This window comes from Musa acuminata, chromosome BXJ3-1 (genome assembly GCF_036884655.1).
Source record: "Musa acuminata AAA Group cultivar baxijiao chromosome BXJ3-1, Cavendish_Baxijiao_AAA, whole genome shotgun sequence".
NCBI lineage: Eukaryota > Viridiplantae > Streptophyta > Magnoliopsida > Zingiberales > Musaceae > Musa > Musa acuminata.
In genome coordinates this window covers 41,091,830-41,109,651 of record NC_088349.1, presented here as the reverse complement: position 1 = coordinate 41,109,651, position 17,822 = coordinate 41,091,830, and the positions used below count along the sequence as shown (strand labels likewise).

Here is a 17,822-nt window from a genome sequence, read left to right as displayed (position 1 = left end):
ATAGCATTTCTTTTATAACCTTCCATAAACAAATTAAAACAAAGAAGATATATAACAAACAGACCATAAAACCATGAAAAAATAGATTAAAATTTAAAATAATTTATTTCCCATAATAAGATGTCAAAACCAACCATTAAATAGATATGGCAAACATATTAGTTTTGCACCATCAAATTCATTTCTAAGTTTACACAAATATATGCATAAATTTTTCTCCAAGTCATTAAGCACACCTGAAATTTAAAAAAAATTAAATAGCCTAATGGTTTAAAAAAATTTTATCTAACAAATTTCTAACACAAGAAATGTAAATTATATAATTAATTGTTCAACATTATATCTTTGAATATGTGATAACAATAATGCTCTTAAGTAGTTACACTACAATATATATTTAGAAACAAACATCAGGAAATATGTAAAGAAATATATGCAAGTACTTGTCTGTGACATTCCCATCTGCTCCAGGTTCCTTCAAACACTTTCAAATATCAAAGTAATATCCTCAGCAGGAGAATAAAGATATACACTTGCCAGAATATGGAATGAAAGTCTTGTTAAATAACACAATTCCATTGAATTGGTAACTTTGCCCATTTCTCGAAGGATGATATAAGTGGCTACAAGGAAGGATTGTAGTTGAGCTCTTTCTATATACAGGACAAAGGCTAGTAACAACACCAATGCATATGTTTACTATAGCATTGAAAGGTCAGATGATGCTACTACCATCATTCTATCCCATGTCTTTGTAACATGTCAGATAGTTCATTCACACCATTGAAGTCAATAATTCTTCCAAGATGATGCAATGCAATAGATGACTATTCTGGTTCTGAATGACCAACATTATGTAGAATAAGCCCACCAATAAAGCCTCATTTCATTATTAGTTTACCGTTAAGTTTATCAATGCTCATTTCACATAATGATGATAACCATTTATCAGTCTACAAATACTATGAAATTTTTGATGCATTACAATAGAAGATCAAGATTATAAAACATAGAGAAGAAACCGTAGGAGAGAGTAATGTTCTCAGGCAACTTAAATAGAAAATCAAGCATAGCAGATGCTACTTGCCAACAAAGAGATATTAAGATGTGAGCTATCTCGGGCATTTTATTATCCAATGCTTGCATGTGCTCAACAGTAATCGATTCAAGCACGCAAAAAATAATAGCCTTGGCATTTCTAGCGACATGACATCCCAAAGGAATAGTATTTTTGTAACATGAAGATGATTCCTTATTGTTTCTAGATAATGACCACCAACAAAGGTCCGCAAACTGCATGGAAGAGAGTTTAGTTGCATACCAATAGGTTCCAAAATTATTTCTCCAAACTCACCAAACTGTTTTCTTATGTTTGGGAATAACATATGCATGTGAGGAAAATATACTTGAAATGATAGTTTAACATCTGACTGATCAGAAGACTCAAATTCTGTGGGAGTGTGTTTTGGTACCTGATGGATATGAATATGCAGATTAAAAATTCTATTACTAAATTATCGGTAAGTGCTAACTCATCCTCAAAAACTGAAAAAACGATGAAATTTGTGAAAGACCAGAGGCAATAAACAAGTGTTCCTTCAAGTATTGCTTTGTATTTCAAGATACTGACATCCATCCTAAAAGTCTAGAAAATGAACATGTGCAACTTGAAAATCTAGATATTTTCTGCATCCATGATAAATGTGGAACTAAAGTTCTGTAGATGAAACCAGCACTTTTGATACCAATGGGATATGTCCGTTCATCATTTCCAGATTAATCCTTCAAGAAGTGCCCAGCACCTTGGCAGCCCATGTAACTTTACCATTTCAAGTTGTATGTTGCCTGCTTTCAGTTGGGTGTACAAAATTGTAAGTTGTCCACTAAGATTTGCAGCTGACTGCAGTATAATGTCATTAACATTCTCTACAGAACAGGATAACTCAGTTGCAGAATGCAGTAGAAAGAGGGGAGACTCTGTAGGAGGATTACAAAGTGGCAAAGCAATGGTTGATTCTGCCTAATCAAAGTTGCCACATCAGATTCAATGTCGACTTGTGATATTTCTAAAGCCTACTGATTATCTTCAAAATAATATGTACAAGGTTTCCAAAGAGCCAAAATTCTCTCAGATTCGAGGTCCAGTTTAGCGGAAGCAGAATTTGTAGAACAGTTATATCTCTTTTACTTTCAAGATAAGCTATTGTCTCCAGATTGACATTACATCTCTTAAGGTCTTCATAAAACACCACTAATCCATTTTTATTCATGAATTTGGATCCAATGATTTTCATCTGATTCATAAGCTCTGAATTGCATCCATATGAAATCGATTATAAAGAATGAGTTGGCATAACATTCTGCAGCCAAGAGTATGGATTCTATTGCAGCTTCATGGCTTTCTGGGGTTGTCATGCTGGGAACACAAATCAGCTGCCAAATGTTCAAATTGGGAAGCCCTATATACCGAATCTTGATAGTTTACAAGTTGTAGATAATCTGCTTGTGAATACAAGTAATCAGCAAAGAAACCAATATTCTGAAAGTTGTTATTTGAAATCTTATTCACCTCTGAAACACCACAACTGAAATTCAATCTGATCCAGTCCCCAGTAAAATAATTTGAAACACTTGTCAGAACAATTTTTGACAGATCTCTAGGAGCAAACTACAGATTAGCATCTTGGAGTACATCTTTTCTTGTGGCAGCTTTAGATGCATCAATCTTTCTCTTTGCTTCATCCGGATTACTGGATGTGCTAGAAGCCCCATGAGAACATATCACAAAGTTAGAAGAAACAGCTAAAGACTCTTGATCAGCCACCTTAGGAAATGAACATTTGCAAAGGTCAATATCTGAAGGAAATGGCATATGTGGCCCCAAAACAAAAAGGAGTACACTGCAATATAGAAAGACAATGAAGACAGTATATTGTCAGCTAAAAACCAAGTAATGTAACAACCAACAAGGTGCATTTGATAAGATTCTTTTTGTTGCAGGGAAAAAAAAATAATAATAATTTCTTCTTTTTTGACTCTCACAAACTGTAGTCTTCACCGATCACTTCATTCTCTCTCTTTGCATCTCCAAAAATAAGCATTATAAAATATAAACTATAAAGATGTTCAAATTTTTTTAATTTCTCTATGATATTAGCATATGCTGTTACAATAGACCTTGGTGCAATAGATTCACGTCTCCATTCACATTCCACAAAAGGAAGAATGGCAGGCCTTCGTAATGCAGTACATATAACATTGAATGCAATACAACAGTTCTTCTATTTCTCCAAGTGTATATCATTAGCATCTTCAGAAGTTGTATTCTTTGTTCCAGTAATCACAGGATCACGGAAGGGTTCTAGCATCTCTAAAAGAAATAGAAGCCTATGTTTAAATTCCTACAAGGATGGTAAAAGCATCATCTATCTGATTGGAAAGAGTAAGCAAAATTATGCTTGATACTTTAATAGAAGGTCAAACCTTATATTTTGACAGTACATCATCCATATGCTCAGACAAGGCCAGCAAGATATATTTCAAAGCAAGGATTGAAACATCGTACCGTACCGACATTTCGAGGTTGGCTTGATATGGTACGGTACGCCTAATTTAGGTGTAATGGAGTTTAAGATAATACAAATATGAGAAAAAAAGAGTTTGAGATAGTTTAACAGAGTATGAGAATGAAATGGAGTGAAATAGGAGAGAAGAATGTTTTAAAAACATGAGAAGGGTTTGAGATAGTTTAAGCGTTCCTCCTGGTAATGGGTGGTCCGCATACCGGTAACCTATCGGACCGGTACGTACCGCCTGTACCGGGTGGTACCATTCAAAATTGTATACCTTGCTTCAAAGCAGCATAAGCACGACTAGTAGATTCTGGAAACACCCGGTAGGGGCATTATGAACAGAGTCAACCAAACATGAAGCATGAAAATAAGTGCATAATCTATCATATGAAATTTTTTCCTTTTCTTGAATTTTTATTCAGGAGGAAGTGGATAGAATTTGGATAATAACGGGGGCATTGTGATGAAATTCGCAGTTTCTTGAGCACACAGATGAAAGATGGATGTCACATACAGGGTTCATGAACTAAAAAGTACTAAATGACAGTAACTAGAACTAAAGGACTTGCATTCACAGGATTAGAAGTGTATATTTTAAGTGTATATTGGTATCTTAGAAACATGTAAAAAATAATCTGTTACCCATTAAGAAATATATAGCTTTCCAAGCCACAACAGTAGTTATATTGGTCCATAAAAGTCCCATAAGAGTTGAGCACAACACTCCAAAGAACTCTGTACAAGGCTACGTCATAGTTGTATCATCAGAACACTGAAACAGTAGGTTCTTTATTGGCTCTCTAGAAAAAAAGGAAAACTCCAATCCAACAGACAAAAGTTTCAGTTTCACAATAACTGCTATGATGATCAGGATCAAATTCAAGAGATCAGGGTTTTATTCAAGTGTACAAATGACTGATATTGTTAGAATCTTCATAATAAGGTAATAGATGGATCACAAAATAACATCTATGATAGGTCATAGAAAGTATTTTTTTAGTTCATCAGGATGGACATGTCAGTACAATACATGCCGATCAGCACGGTTTAAACATATGGCTGGAACAAGCCTTGTGCTTGATTGTGTGTTCAGGGACATCCTTGGTATAAAACAAAACTCCATGCTAGTATTATACTAGCATAACATAGTTCGACAATCATCAACCACTGCCATCTGAACAATCATCAAATGGTGAAACTAATTGTCATCTGAACAATCATCATCAAATATTATACCACAGCAGAACAAATTGCCTCTGAACTTCATAGTCTTTGTTATGCTAGGACAATGATGTTCAAATCAAATAACATTTTTCTCAAAATGAGGAGATTATTTCAAGAGAAAATTAGTGATTGATAATTTGACCATCCACAATAAATCACAATGTATTGACCACAAAAAAGGTCAGATCTGCACCAAGAAATGACCAAGTACTCATCAAACATAAATAGTTTTAATTGCTTATGTTAGATAATTCACCAAACATTGTTTATATATTTTCATGATGAATAGGTTAATTATGATGAATCATGATTTATATACATCTACCTATTCTAACATTAAATAAATACCAAATTTTGTCACATTAAATAGTGAACATTATACATTGATACATATCCATATCCATCATATCAATATCTTACACTTGTATCCATGACTTCATAACCAACCAACCAACCAAACGAGCATTCATTATAATAAAGAATTAAGCCTTCATAACAGTAATAAAAACAAGAAGAATGATGAAATTACTTGAATAACACCAAGAGGTCCTCCAGAAGTTCAATTGCAAGATCAACATGAAAAAGGGTCAATGCAGTTACAAAAATACAAGTTGTTGACTTAATATGTAGACTTATTATGGAAAAAGATGAAACCTTTGCAGTAATTGTATATATCCATGGTGATAATGGTCCAAAGCATAAATCAATCAATACACATGCTGCTTTTGCCTGAAGATTGAAAAATAAATGCTTACTTAGAAAGCCAAAAAATAAGTTGTCTATTCATAATTAAACTTGGTATGAAACCAACAAACACGAGATGATAAGAATGAAGACAGATAGCCCGCACAAGCATTAAGAAGATGACGATGACATTATTATTATCTGCAACAACAAATTAATATGAATTGTTGAGACTTTTGATAAGAATACAAATGCATGTAACGTATATCACCCAGATGCATCACTGCTGAACCTGAGAGAGAGCATGCTGGACAAAAGGATGTTTCCACAAAGAAAAACTATCATCAACTTGATTTAGGAGGCTAATTGGAGGAAGACGTGCCATCAAATGAAAGGAAATCAGAATCCATCCAAATTAATTAATATATAAACTAGTAAAAGGTGTTAAAAGTTTTAACTTAAAACAGAGACCTTTCACCTGGAAGCAGTGCTTGTATAAGTGGTAATAGGGACCAAAATTTTAAATTACTGTTAGCCAATTTGCAGAACAGGAGAGGCTATCTATTCATTATAAAAGAATGTAAACACTCGACAAATTAGTTACAGAAGCAGACTCCTGGTGGCTAAAAGTTATTCCAATAGGAAAAAAACAGGATACTTAGTTTAAAAAACATTATAGGGTAGGTGATCATTTAGAACATACTTGTGAAGCACATCCAAATAAGACATGAGGACTGCCTTCTTCCGCTGCAGATATATCCAAGACATTCAAATAAGAAGCATCCCAATAATCTTCAGTTCATTTGAATTCTTCCCCAAACAAGCTCAAGTAATCAGTAGGTTGCATGTGCCTGGTTACTTCAGTTTTAACAATTTCATCAAATATTGAAGACAGACCCAACTATTCAAGTACAAAATTGCCAAATCAGGTTGTAAATTGATTTGATAAGAAACCATATCCATTCACATAATATGCATGAAAAAATAATTTAATTAACATTAGTTTCTTCATAAACTTATTGTGGAATCCTCTAAACTAAGAAAGAACACTTTTAAACACGTGGAAAGCCAAAAAGCAAAAGAATTTCTATTAAGTAATATGGAACACATCATCTATAATTATTTCAATGTTTGACACAAAATATTATAGAACAAAATGCAAAGAAGAAACAGAAGAACATCTATAACTAACAATGTGGAGACTTGTTCATTTAAATGGCAGTCCAAATCCTTTGAGAAGATGGACCTGCATAGCCATCGTGTCTCTCACAATTCAATTGGAGATTCATATATGTCATTACAGCTGCCAATAAAAAGTTAAAAAAAAAATTAACCATCAAGTTTTAGTTCACAAAGTCAAATAGAGTGGAGTAGTTTACCTCATCATGTTCTAAGGATTGTCAATCTTAATCCAACCAATTTAGAATGATACCAACCGGTACGGGCGATACGTACCGGTCCGACGACATACCGGTTTGCGGACCACCCGCTACCGGACAGAACATGCTAGAGTGCTACAATGCTACAGTAAGAGGAAGAAATATTTAAAACTGCTCGGTAACAGTGATACAGTGCTCCAATGGTCAAATTGACCATTGGAACCCTTTCTTATGATATTTAAAAACCCTTCTTCTCCTTTATTTCACTCCATTACATTCTCATACTCTCTTAAACTATCTCAAACTCTTTTTTTCTCACATTTGTTCTCTCCTAAACTCTACAAAACAACGATTTGTAAATTGAATCGAGGCTAATTTAGGAAGATTAAGAGGAAGAACTTTCTAATCAAGAGTTATGTTTACATAAGGATAATCCGTACTAAACTGAAATATGAACCTTGCATAAGATATTCTTCAAAGCCTGAAAAAGATATATGATACTATTCTTACCTAATTTACATTGATTTTATTAAACTTATGCTATTACTATATTTATTTCTAACATAAAAATCCTATCCTAACTTTTATTTTATTTTTAGGTATTTTCGGAGGGTCTTACACCTAAATTAGGTGTACCGCTCGGTACACCCTGACGTACTGCTCGGTATACGGTACTATACCATACCGAGCCAACCTCGAAATACTAATACGGTACGGTATTGCATACCTTGATCCAACCTATAAAATTTCACCATTAAGAGCCTTATCCACATGTTGTGGTTTCCCGTCCTAACAATTATCATCCATAGAAAGCATACTTGTTGGTTTCTTATATGAGTAACTTACATTATGGACAATGCTAGTTCATGATATATAAGTTACACAGTCCCGATATTTGCATGTTAGTCAATAAAAGAAGTCACTTAAATCAAGGATTGAAATTTTGTACTATACCAAAATTTCAAGACTTATTTGATACGGTATGATACTATATACCGAGTGGTATATTTTGGTATACCGCTGTGTGTGTGTGTGTATATGTATGTATATATATATATGTATATATATATATATATATATATATATATATATATATAGGTAAGCTGCACAGTTTACCTCTATGCGGGGTGACGTGCAGATAAAAAAAAAATTACGACATCTAAAAAACAAAAATATTGCGATGATGCCCGAGGCAACATTGCCCAATAAGAGAAGAAAAAAAAAAATCTTCAATTCTCTCCGCCCCACAAGCCGATGCCTCTTCTCCCGTGCACAGATGAGAAGTCGTCGACAGACGAGGAGGAGAGAGGTGACATCCAGGTTTTACCTTTTTTTCCTATTTCTTTCTTCGTCTTCTCCCTCTTCTTTCTTCTCCCTCGATCACCGTCGATAATAACACCTCAATCGATAACGATAATGCCTTAATTGATGGTACCGCTCGGTAGCGGGCTGTCCGTGTACTGGTCTATTGACGGACCGGTATGTACCGCCCGGTACGAGCAGTATCATTCGGTATTGTAGACCTTGATTTAAAGAACTAATGGGCACTTTAAATGTTAGAACTAGGAACAGAAAACTCTATTTCTCATAATAACTGGAGAGGTCAATATATGTTGCATCAATTTATTGTGACGGACTAGTCTTACCATGAAACAGTTAGGATCATGCTTATGAGTACTAACATGTTTTCAACACTGGCTTTTTATGGCCTTAAGCAACCCTCCACCTTTTTCATTCGGGCTTGGGACCGACATTGGCGGTGTTAGAAACATTGGTACTCATAACAAGAAATCAAGTAAAGAAACTAATTTTCTTTGAGAAAGATCAAAATTGAAACACCTAGCAGGAATTTAAAAGTGACAATTGTAGATCCGAAAAATAAGTATACTTCGGTCTAATTAGACAACAAAGAGGCCTTTGAATCATGGCACTACTCGCTTTTTTAAACCTAACAATGAGAAACATTTTTTGCCAACATATAAAAACATAAGAAAGTTTGTTTTCTCTATGGCTGTGATTTTGGTGAAGGGGGAAATTAAGCATAGCCATCTCTGAACATATCACTAACCTATGATACAATGACTTCCAATGCAGAAAATCCTGGAGAAAATGAAGTTCTCGATTGAGGCATTCACATCAACATAATAACTCTACTAGATTGAACATGTTTCATCTTGTTAACAACTAAGCAAAAATTTAATTACGCCTAACACATACTTATATAAGATAAATTTGTCCATTTAAATTTGTTCCTCCTAACCTTGCCTCCTGCCTAACGTTCAAGGTGAGAACATTTTTAATTAACCTAGTCAATTGGTACTCCATTTGTGCTACGGAAACCCAACTATATAAATATTTATCCTATTCGTTTCATGAAAGATGCAATCTTTACGTAACTTTTATTCAATTTTCAGATCCATATATCAACTGGGTAGCTTGTCCTAATATCTTAATGAGGGAATGCCTTGGAAGATGAAGAGATAGCTCCATTAACAAGTGTACTAAAATAAAAAAAATCAGAAATTAAGAAAATATGGGAAGACTCTTTCAGATAATAATTTATATAAAAGAACACAATTAAATTGATTACACTATCATGGACTTGAGTTAAAGAGACATTGTAATACAAAAAAAATGTTCAAATTTTGTCACACCATCGAGGAATTAAGTTATATCATTTTTCTTGTTGTGATCAATTGCAACTTTTATTTCGGCATATCCTAAGAGTTTTGCAAGAATATATAGAATTTTTGAAACTTGAATCATATAATGTAAACTATCCGTCCAGCCCATTATTTGCTTACTTTTGTCTAGATTAGATGACATAAACTAATTAGACATCTTGTTTCTGTAGGATTTCATTCCAATACATACATTTTTAGTTTAGCAACTTAAGATCCAATATACAAAAACCAAAAACTTATAATGAATAACAAATATATATTCAGGATAAGGATTATAATGAATAATAAATGTATGTTCAGGACAAGGATTGAAATTTCATACAATATCGGAGTTTTGAGATTCGCTCGGTATGATATGGTACTTACTGTATACCGAGAGGTACATTCGATATATATATATATATAACATAAAAAGGGGCGATTGCCTCGTCACCCTTTTTGGTACGTGGGGAGGGTTTTTTCTCCCACACGAGCAAAAAAACAAGCGACGTCACTTTGTTTTACTTATAAATTAACATATGACTTCTAAATTTTTTGCAAAATCAGTTAACTTAGTATACCAATAAAATGCATTGAAGTAATTCTTGAAATAATTGAACTCTTCAAAACGATTTGCAATATTTCATTAACAAATTCAGAAGGCTTAACAGAGAGAGAGAGATGGGGGACCAATTCACTAATTCAAATGAAGGTAAAGTGTGTGTTTAAGCTAAGCTTCTGGTTCGAATGATACATTGCCCCAAGATATAAACGTTCAGAATCTTACGAGTTCTTCCTGCATTCTTTCATTTTGTTAGTTCATTTTTAACAAACAATATCTAGCATATCAGCTTGGATATATAAATTTGTCCACTTTTGGGAAAAAAAAAGTACACTTGTTGTTCATTCATATACAAATTCTCTCAAATTTTTATCCAAAGTGGGAGGCTTCAAGTCAAACACTAACAAGCACCTAGTAGATGGATCTTTTCTGGATGGCTCCACGTCAAGCACGAAATATTCAAACCATTTGAAACACGAGGGTAACAAAAAAAATCTGACCAGTATGAATAACTATTATTCTGGATAACAAGAGTGAGCTAAGCATATGTGCATTAATAAAAAAAATACTAGATGATCTCATTGGTAATTGATAAGACATTCATTCTCTTGTTCTTCGATGCGTAATTTCACAACATAAAATAGATTTCTAGTTTTACAATTCAAACACCAACAACCACTAATCAAGAGAAAAAGAAGGTTGTATATGCACCATCCCCTTCTTGCAAAGGGTACACGCACCGTTGGCCACGAGCTTCTTGTTTGTCTTGATCAGGCTATGGAGTTTCCTGAGGATCATCAATGTCCACCGTATTAGCCTTGTCCATAAGGCCAATGATAGTTTACAAGATGTACATGACGATGGCAAGAGGCACAGAGGTAGAGGTGTTGGAAGGGATGGTAACTTTGGTGATGGAGACTTCAAATGCTTACCCAATATTCATTTTGTTTCTCCATTACATCCAACAAGATCATCAATATATTATTAAAAAAATGATGACTTAAATAATTCAATCGGAATTATTATGTCAAATTAAAACTTGGTACCACATGTGATATTACTGGAATCGCAATAAATAATCACAACCGCTCCTGCTACCTTAATCTCAGTAAACAAATAGGGAAGTTGGAAACATGAAATACCAACTCAAAGGTCGGTGTTATACTTACAAAAGAAAAATTTCAGATATAGTGCTTGGATGCTGAAACTTGTGGTAAATGACCACAACAGTAGAATTGAAAAAATACTGAAATAGTAGCCATGTCATTAATTGGTGAACATTTATATGAAACATAACAAGCTTGTCTATCAAGCTCATGAACATTGCTACTACTCTTCTACAGCTACAACTGATTCAGCAAGATAAATCCCAAAGACTGAAACAATCACAAATCAGAACCTTCAGATTCAATGAAGATCCTGTTAATCGGAAGGACCCGAACTACTCCACTATCACCATAATGAAGCATTTGTGAACTATTGATCTAGTAAGCTAACTTCCAAAATTTAGAACCTGCATTATATCCCATTTGGCACCATTTTTCCAGCCCTATCTTAGGATCAGAAGTGTATCTATGTTGCAGAAGACCTAGTCTATTCATGGAAAGACATGTAAATTTGATATTTTTATTCATTTCACAGGGAAAAACATAATAAACAGAATTACAATGCCTCACCTTTATCAAGCTCATAGATTTATTTGTTTGGTATCTCTTTACTATTATGAAATATACTGTGGTTTACAATTCTCTTAGGTTGAAATAACTGCTTTCTACAGAAATTATGACGCATCTTACTAAAATCAGAAATGCATTGAAGTAATTCTTGGAATAATTGAACTCTTCAAACAAGTTTGCAATATTTCATTAAAAATTTCAGAAGGCTTAACAAAAAGAGAGAGGGGGGACCAATTCACTAATTCAAATGAAGGTAAAGTATGTGTTTAAGCTGAGCTTCTGGTTTGAATGATACATTGCCCAAAGATGTAAACATTCAGAGTCTTGCGAGTTCTTCCTGCATTCTTTCATTTTGTTAGTTCATTTTTTACAAACAATGTTTAGCATATCATCTTGCATGTTTAAATTTGTCCACTTTTGGGAAAAAAAAGTACACTGTTTGTTCATTCATGTAACCCAAAATAACTAAAATTGAAAAGCCCTTGCTTTTAACTAAAAGTCTTAGTCACTAAAATTGATTGCCATGTTGACAAACTACGTAGTTGTCTTGTAGTAAAATTCCACATGTTACCATAAATAAAGTTAATACCCATAAAAATGAATTAGAACTACTCTTGTAAACAAATTGAAATAAACAAAAAACACACCAAAAAATAATATTTTCAATCTCAGTCCGTTATCGGTTTCAATAATATATCAGAGTCGTATGGTACTGGTATATAAGATAGTATACCAACATGTTCCGCCTGGTATACAAACAAGTTGTTAGTCATTTTTTATCATTAACAAATTTGAATGAAAGAGAAAGAGATACTATAATCCAGAGTCCAAACAATAGATTATAGACATCATCAAGGTATTTATTTAGAATGTGATATTTTAGACTAAAAAAAAAACTTGGTAGATCTTTTCAAATTTCAACTATGCTTCTCTTCCGCTAAAATTTGAGCTCTAATACTGCTTTATATTTATAAAATGACCTTTTCAAGTATGCATCTCCCTTCCTCTAAAATGTAATTTCTAACAATGCCTTATATTTATTAAATGATAACTGTATTTTTTATAATTAATTCTTAATGAAGACATACAAAATGGCAACAATTAACATATTTTAGCCAATTAACAAGTATTCCTAATCACCATATTCTACCGTTTGTAAACTTTATTTCAATTACATCTATTTTTTAAAAAATCAAAATGTTCATTCCTTAAAAGCTAAGTAATGCATTACATCAAAACTAAGGAGGCATGTTAAGAGTATTTTTTCTTTGTTGACTGTATCTTTTAAATTATAAAATATGTTATCATTGATGCAATAGGTGTTTGAGGGCAAGGAAATTAGCAGAGATCCTTGATCGAGTGAACTATGTTTGTTTGAGTTAATGAAGTTCAGGTAGAGGCCCAATAGGCACTCGTCATGTCTCTTATTAGATAACTATGTTTTGGATCGAATAGGTGTAGTCTATAGGAATGCCCTTGAAGATTTTGATTCTGTGATAAACTATTATGGATTTTTAAGATTTGAGAAAAATATATTCTTAGACTAAGACAACTTTTGTGAAATTTTTAATTTTCATAAATTTGTAAACATTTCTCTAACATCTTTATCAACATAAGTAGATTTTTAATTTTCCATGTTTTTATTGTGTTAAATCTTATTTAAATATTTTTTAGACTACTTTCAATTAAATCATATTTTCCTAATTATTTTAAATATTTTATATGTTTTGTTTGTGTTATATGTCTTTGTCAACTTCTTCTTAATTGTTATCAATATTTCTTTCTAAAATTATCTATTATTTTTTCTCATGACAAAGGAAATTTAGTTATACTCCCAATTTGGTGGCAAATTTCATTAAACAGAACAAAATAATTTGGAATTTTACCAAAAACAACTGTATTATGTTTAAAAGTCATAAAAAATAATTTATGTACTCCAAATTATTTTCCTCAAAAATTTTTTCATGTTTGGATTTTAGATAGCCATAATTAAAGTAACCAAGGTATATTGACAATAAGGATTGATGTTATTGATGTTCTGCCTGACTTGGTATGATATATTGACAACAAGGATTGACGTTCTAACAGAGTCAATTTGACAACATCAATCCGATCATTTGCTAGCATTAATTAATATATTGTACATTCCTAAAGATTTCAACTAACAATTTTTGTATTTTTGTGTTATATCACATCATATTGCGTTAGAATTGGTACCAATATTCAATTCATTCATGGAAGTTGGAAAGTACATGAAAAGCAAAAACAACTACATACAAACATAGCATACAAATCCAAGAGGGACAAGCATACGGGTCAACGATTAAGTTTTAATACCATATTACATGAAAAAATAAAAGAAGAAAAACAACATAAAGAATTACAGGGCATGACAATTTGCTTTATAAACAATAGAAGATGTTCATCAAAACTAAGTAGCTAGCTTCCTATTTAGTGATAAAAAAGAATATGATATGAGCCAAAGGTGTCATAATTCAGTTATGCATCTACTTTTATACCCAAATCTAGTGATTCTACAAAGCCTAACCTATGGAGACTAAAAATAAAAGTTTCAAATTACCATATCAAAACGTAACTGATTGAGTGTACCTTCAAAATGTATGGATAAGTACATGTGTTTTAACCTGATTAAGAAGCATCTTTTATTGAGATATCAGTTGAATGCTGCACAAATATGTTCCAATTAACAACTAGCTTTGTATGATACCTTTATAATTTGCTTTGCTAGTCATTTCAATTTGAGTGAGATTTTATTTACACTTAATATTTCACATTGTACATTTACCATCATAGAATTACAAATTAATTATTTTAGAAGTAATAACATGATAAGCAAAAAGGACCATAAAAATTACAAAAGGATGTTCTTTGAGTATCGAGTTGAGTAAAGTCAATTTAGCTAAAGCATAGCAAACAATATAAAATGCCACATTATAAAACCTTATTAACTATAGTAATGATTGCATCATAAATGCATAAGAACTTCTAGCTAACAACACATCATAAAAATTTATAGATCCAATGTTAAGGGCACAAAATTGCAGACGTGACTTCAGCAACATTTCAAGAGCCCATGTAATTCTCTCAATTTGGATAAGTGAACATAAACAAAAACTTCGGATCAGTGAGCATAACTAAAATCTTGATCACAAGCACTACAAAATGCTATTGGAAGTTGAATCTAGACAACATAAGAGCTAATAATCAAAGAAAAGACATTCTACCAAGTGACACTATCCCATAATTCCATATCCACATATTGTAATCGCCATCATCTGAGAAATGACCAAACTGAAACCATCAACAATTGAGTCCCAAATCCAAGACATTCAAATAAGAAGCATCCCAATAATCTTCAGTTCATTTGAATTCTTCCCCAAACAAGCTCAAGTAATCAGTAGGTTGCATGTGCCTGGTTACTTCAGTTTTAACAATTTCATCAAATATTGAAGACAGACCCAACTATTCAAGTACAAAATTGCCAAATCAGGTTGTAAATTGATTTGATAAGAAACCATATCCATTCACATAATATGCATGAAAAAATAATTTAATTAACATTAGTTTCTTCATAAACTTATTGTGGAATCCTCTAAACTAAGAAAGAACACTTTTAAACACGTGGAAAGCCAAAAAGCAAAAGAATTTCTATTAAGTAATATGGAACACATCATCTATAATTATTTCAATGTTTGACACAAAATATTATAGAACAAAATGCAAAGAAGAAACAGAAGAACATCTGTAACTAACAATGTGGAGACTTGTTCATTTAAATGGCAGTCCAAATCCTTTGAGAAGATGGACCTGCATAGCCATCGTGTCTCTCACAATTCAATTGGAGATTCATATATGTCATTACAGCTGCCAATAAAAAGTTAAAAAAAAAATTAACCATCAAGTTTTAGTTCACAAAGTCAAATAGAGTGGAGTAGTTTACCTCATCATGTTCTAAGGATTGTCAATCTTAATCCAACCAATTTAGAATGATACCAACCGGTACGGGCGATACGTACCGGTCCGACGACATACCGGTTTGCGGACCACCCGCTACCGGACAGAACATGCTAGAGTGCTACAATGCTACAGTAAGAGGAAGAAATATTTAAAACTGCTCGGTAACAGTGATACAGTGCTCCAATGGTCAAATTGACCATTGGAACCCTTTCTTATGATATTTAAAAACCCTTCTTCTCCTTTATTTCACTCCATTACATTCTCATACTCTCTTAAACTATCTCAAACTCTTTTTTTCTCACATTTGTTCTCTCCTAAACTCTACAAAACAACGATTTGTAAATTGAATCGAGGCTAATTTAGGAAGATTAAGAGGAAGAACTTTCTAATCAAGAGTTATGTTTACATAAGGATAATCCGTACTAAACTGAAATATGAACCTTGCATAAGATATTCTTCAAAGCCTGAAAAAGATATATGATACTATTCTTACCTAATTTACATTGATTTTATTAAACTTATGCTATTACTATATTTATTTCTAACATAAAAATCCTATCCTAACTTTTATTTTATTTTTAGGTATTTTCGGAGGGTCTTACACCTAAATTAGGTGTACCGCTCGGTACACCCTGACGTACCGCTCGGTATACGGTACTATACCATACCGAGCCAACCTCGAAATACTAATACGGTACGGTATTGCATACCTTGATCCAACCTATAAAATTTCACCATTAAGAGCCTTATCCACATGTTGTGGTTTCCCGTCCTAACAATTATCATCCATAGAAAGCATACTTGTTGGTTTCTTATATGAGTAACTTACATTATGGACAATGCTAGTTCATGATATATAAGTTACACAGTCCCGATATTTGCATGTTAGTCAATAAAAGAAGTCACTTAAATCAAGGATTGAAATTTTGTACTATACCAAAATTTCAAGACTTATTTGATACGGTATGATACTATATACCGAGTGGTATATTTTGGTATACCGCTGTGTGTGTGTGTGTATATGTATGTATATATATATATGTATATATATATATATATATATATATATATATATAGGTAAGCTGCACAGTTTACCTCTATGCGGGGTGACGTGCAGATAAAAAAAAAATTACGACATCTAAAAAACAAAAATATTGCGATGATGCCCGAGGCAACATTGCCCAATAAGAGAAGAAAAAAAAAAATCTTCAATTCTCTCCGCCCCACAAGCCGATGCCTCTTCTCCCGTGCACAGATGAGAGGTCGTCGACAGACGAGGAGGAGAGAGGTGACATCCAGGTTTTACCTTTTTTTCCTATTTCTTTCTTCGTCTTCTCCCTCTTCTTTCTTCTCCCTCGATCACCGTCGATAATAACACCTCAATCGATAACGATAATGCCTTAATTGATGGTACCGCTCGGTAGCGGGCTGTCCGTGTACTGGTCTATTGACGGACCGGTATGTACCGCCCGGTACGAGCAGTATCATTCGGTATTGCAGACCTTGATTTAAAGAACTAATGGGCACTTTAAATGTTAGAACTAGGAACAGAAAACTCTATTTCTCATAATAACTGGAGAGGTCAATATATGTTGCATCAATTTATTGTGACGGACTAGTCTTACCATGAAACAGTTAGGATCATGCTTATGAGTACTAACATGTTTTCAACACTGGCTTTTTATGGCCTTAAGCAACCCTCCACCTTTTTCATTCGGGCTTGGGACCGACATTGGCGGTGTTAGAAACATTGGTACTCATAACAAGAAATCAAGTAAAGAAACTAATTTTCTTTGAGAAAGATCAAAATTGAAACACCTAGCAGGAATTTAAAAGTGACAATTGTAGATCCGAAAAATAAGTATACTTCGGTCTAATTAGACAACAAAGAGGCCTTTGAATCATGGCACTACTCGCTTTTTTAAACCTAACAATGAGAAACATTTTTTGCCAACACATAAAAACATAAGAAAGTTTGTTTTCTCTATGGCTGTGATTTTGGTGAAGGAGGAAATTAAGCATAGCCATCTCTGAACATATCACTAACCTATGATACAATGACTTCCAATGCAGAAAATCCTGGA

General features: G+C 33.1%; 1 long non-coding RNA gene across 3 annotated transcripts; it reads right to left on the bottom strand.

The window, feature by feature from the left end:
* Positions 1-1,667: 1,667 nt before the first annotated feature.
* Positions 1,668-7,439, bottom strand: LOC135628943 (uncharacterized). Of its 3 annotated transcripts, XR_010493108.1 has the most exons (3): positions 6,184-7,370; positions 5,451-5,525; positions 1,668-2,900 (listed from the first exon to the last, which is right to left on the bottom strand). It is a non-coding gene; the product is annotated as an uncharacterized LOC135628943 (long non-coding RNA). The 3 variants fall into 3 exon arrangements; XR_010493107.1 differs by lacking the exon at positions 5,451-5,525 and having other exon boundaries at positions 6,184-7,439; XR_010493109.1 differs by lacking the exon at positions 6,184-7,370 and having other exon boundaries at positions 5,326-5,454.
* Positions 7,440-17,822: the final 10,383 nt, after the last annotated feature.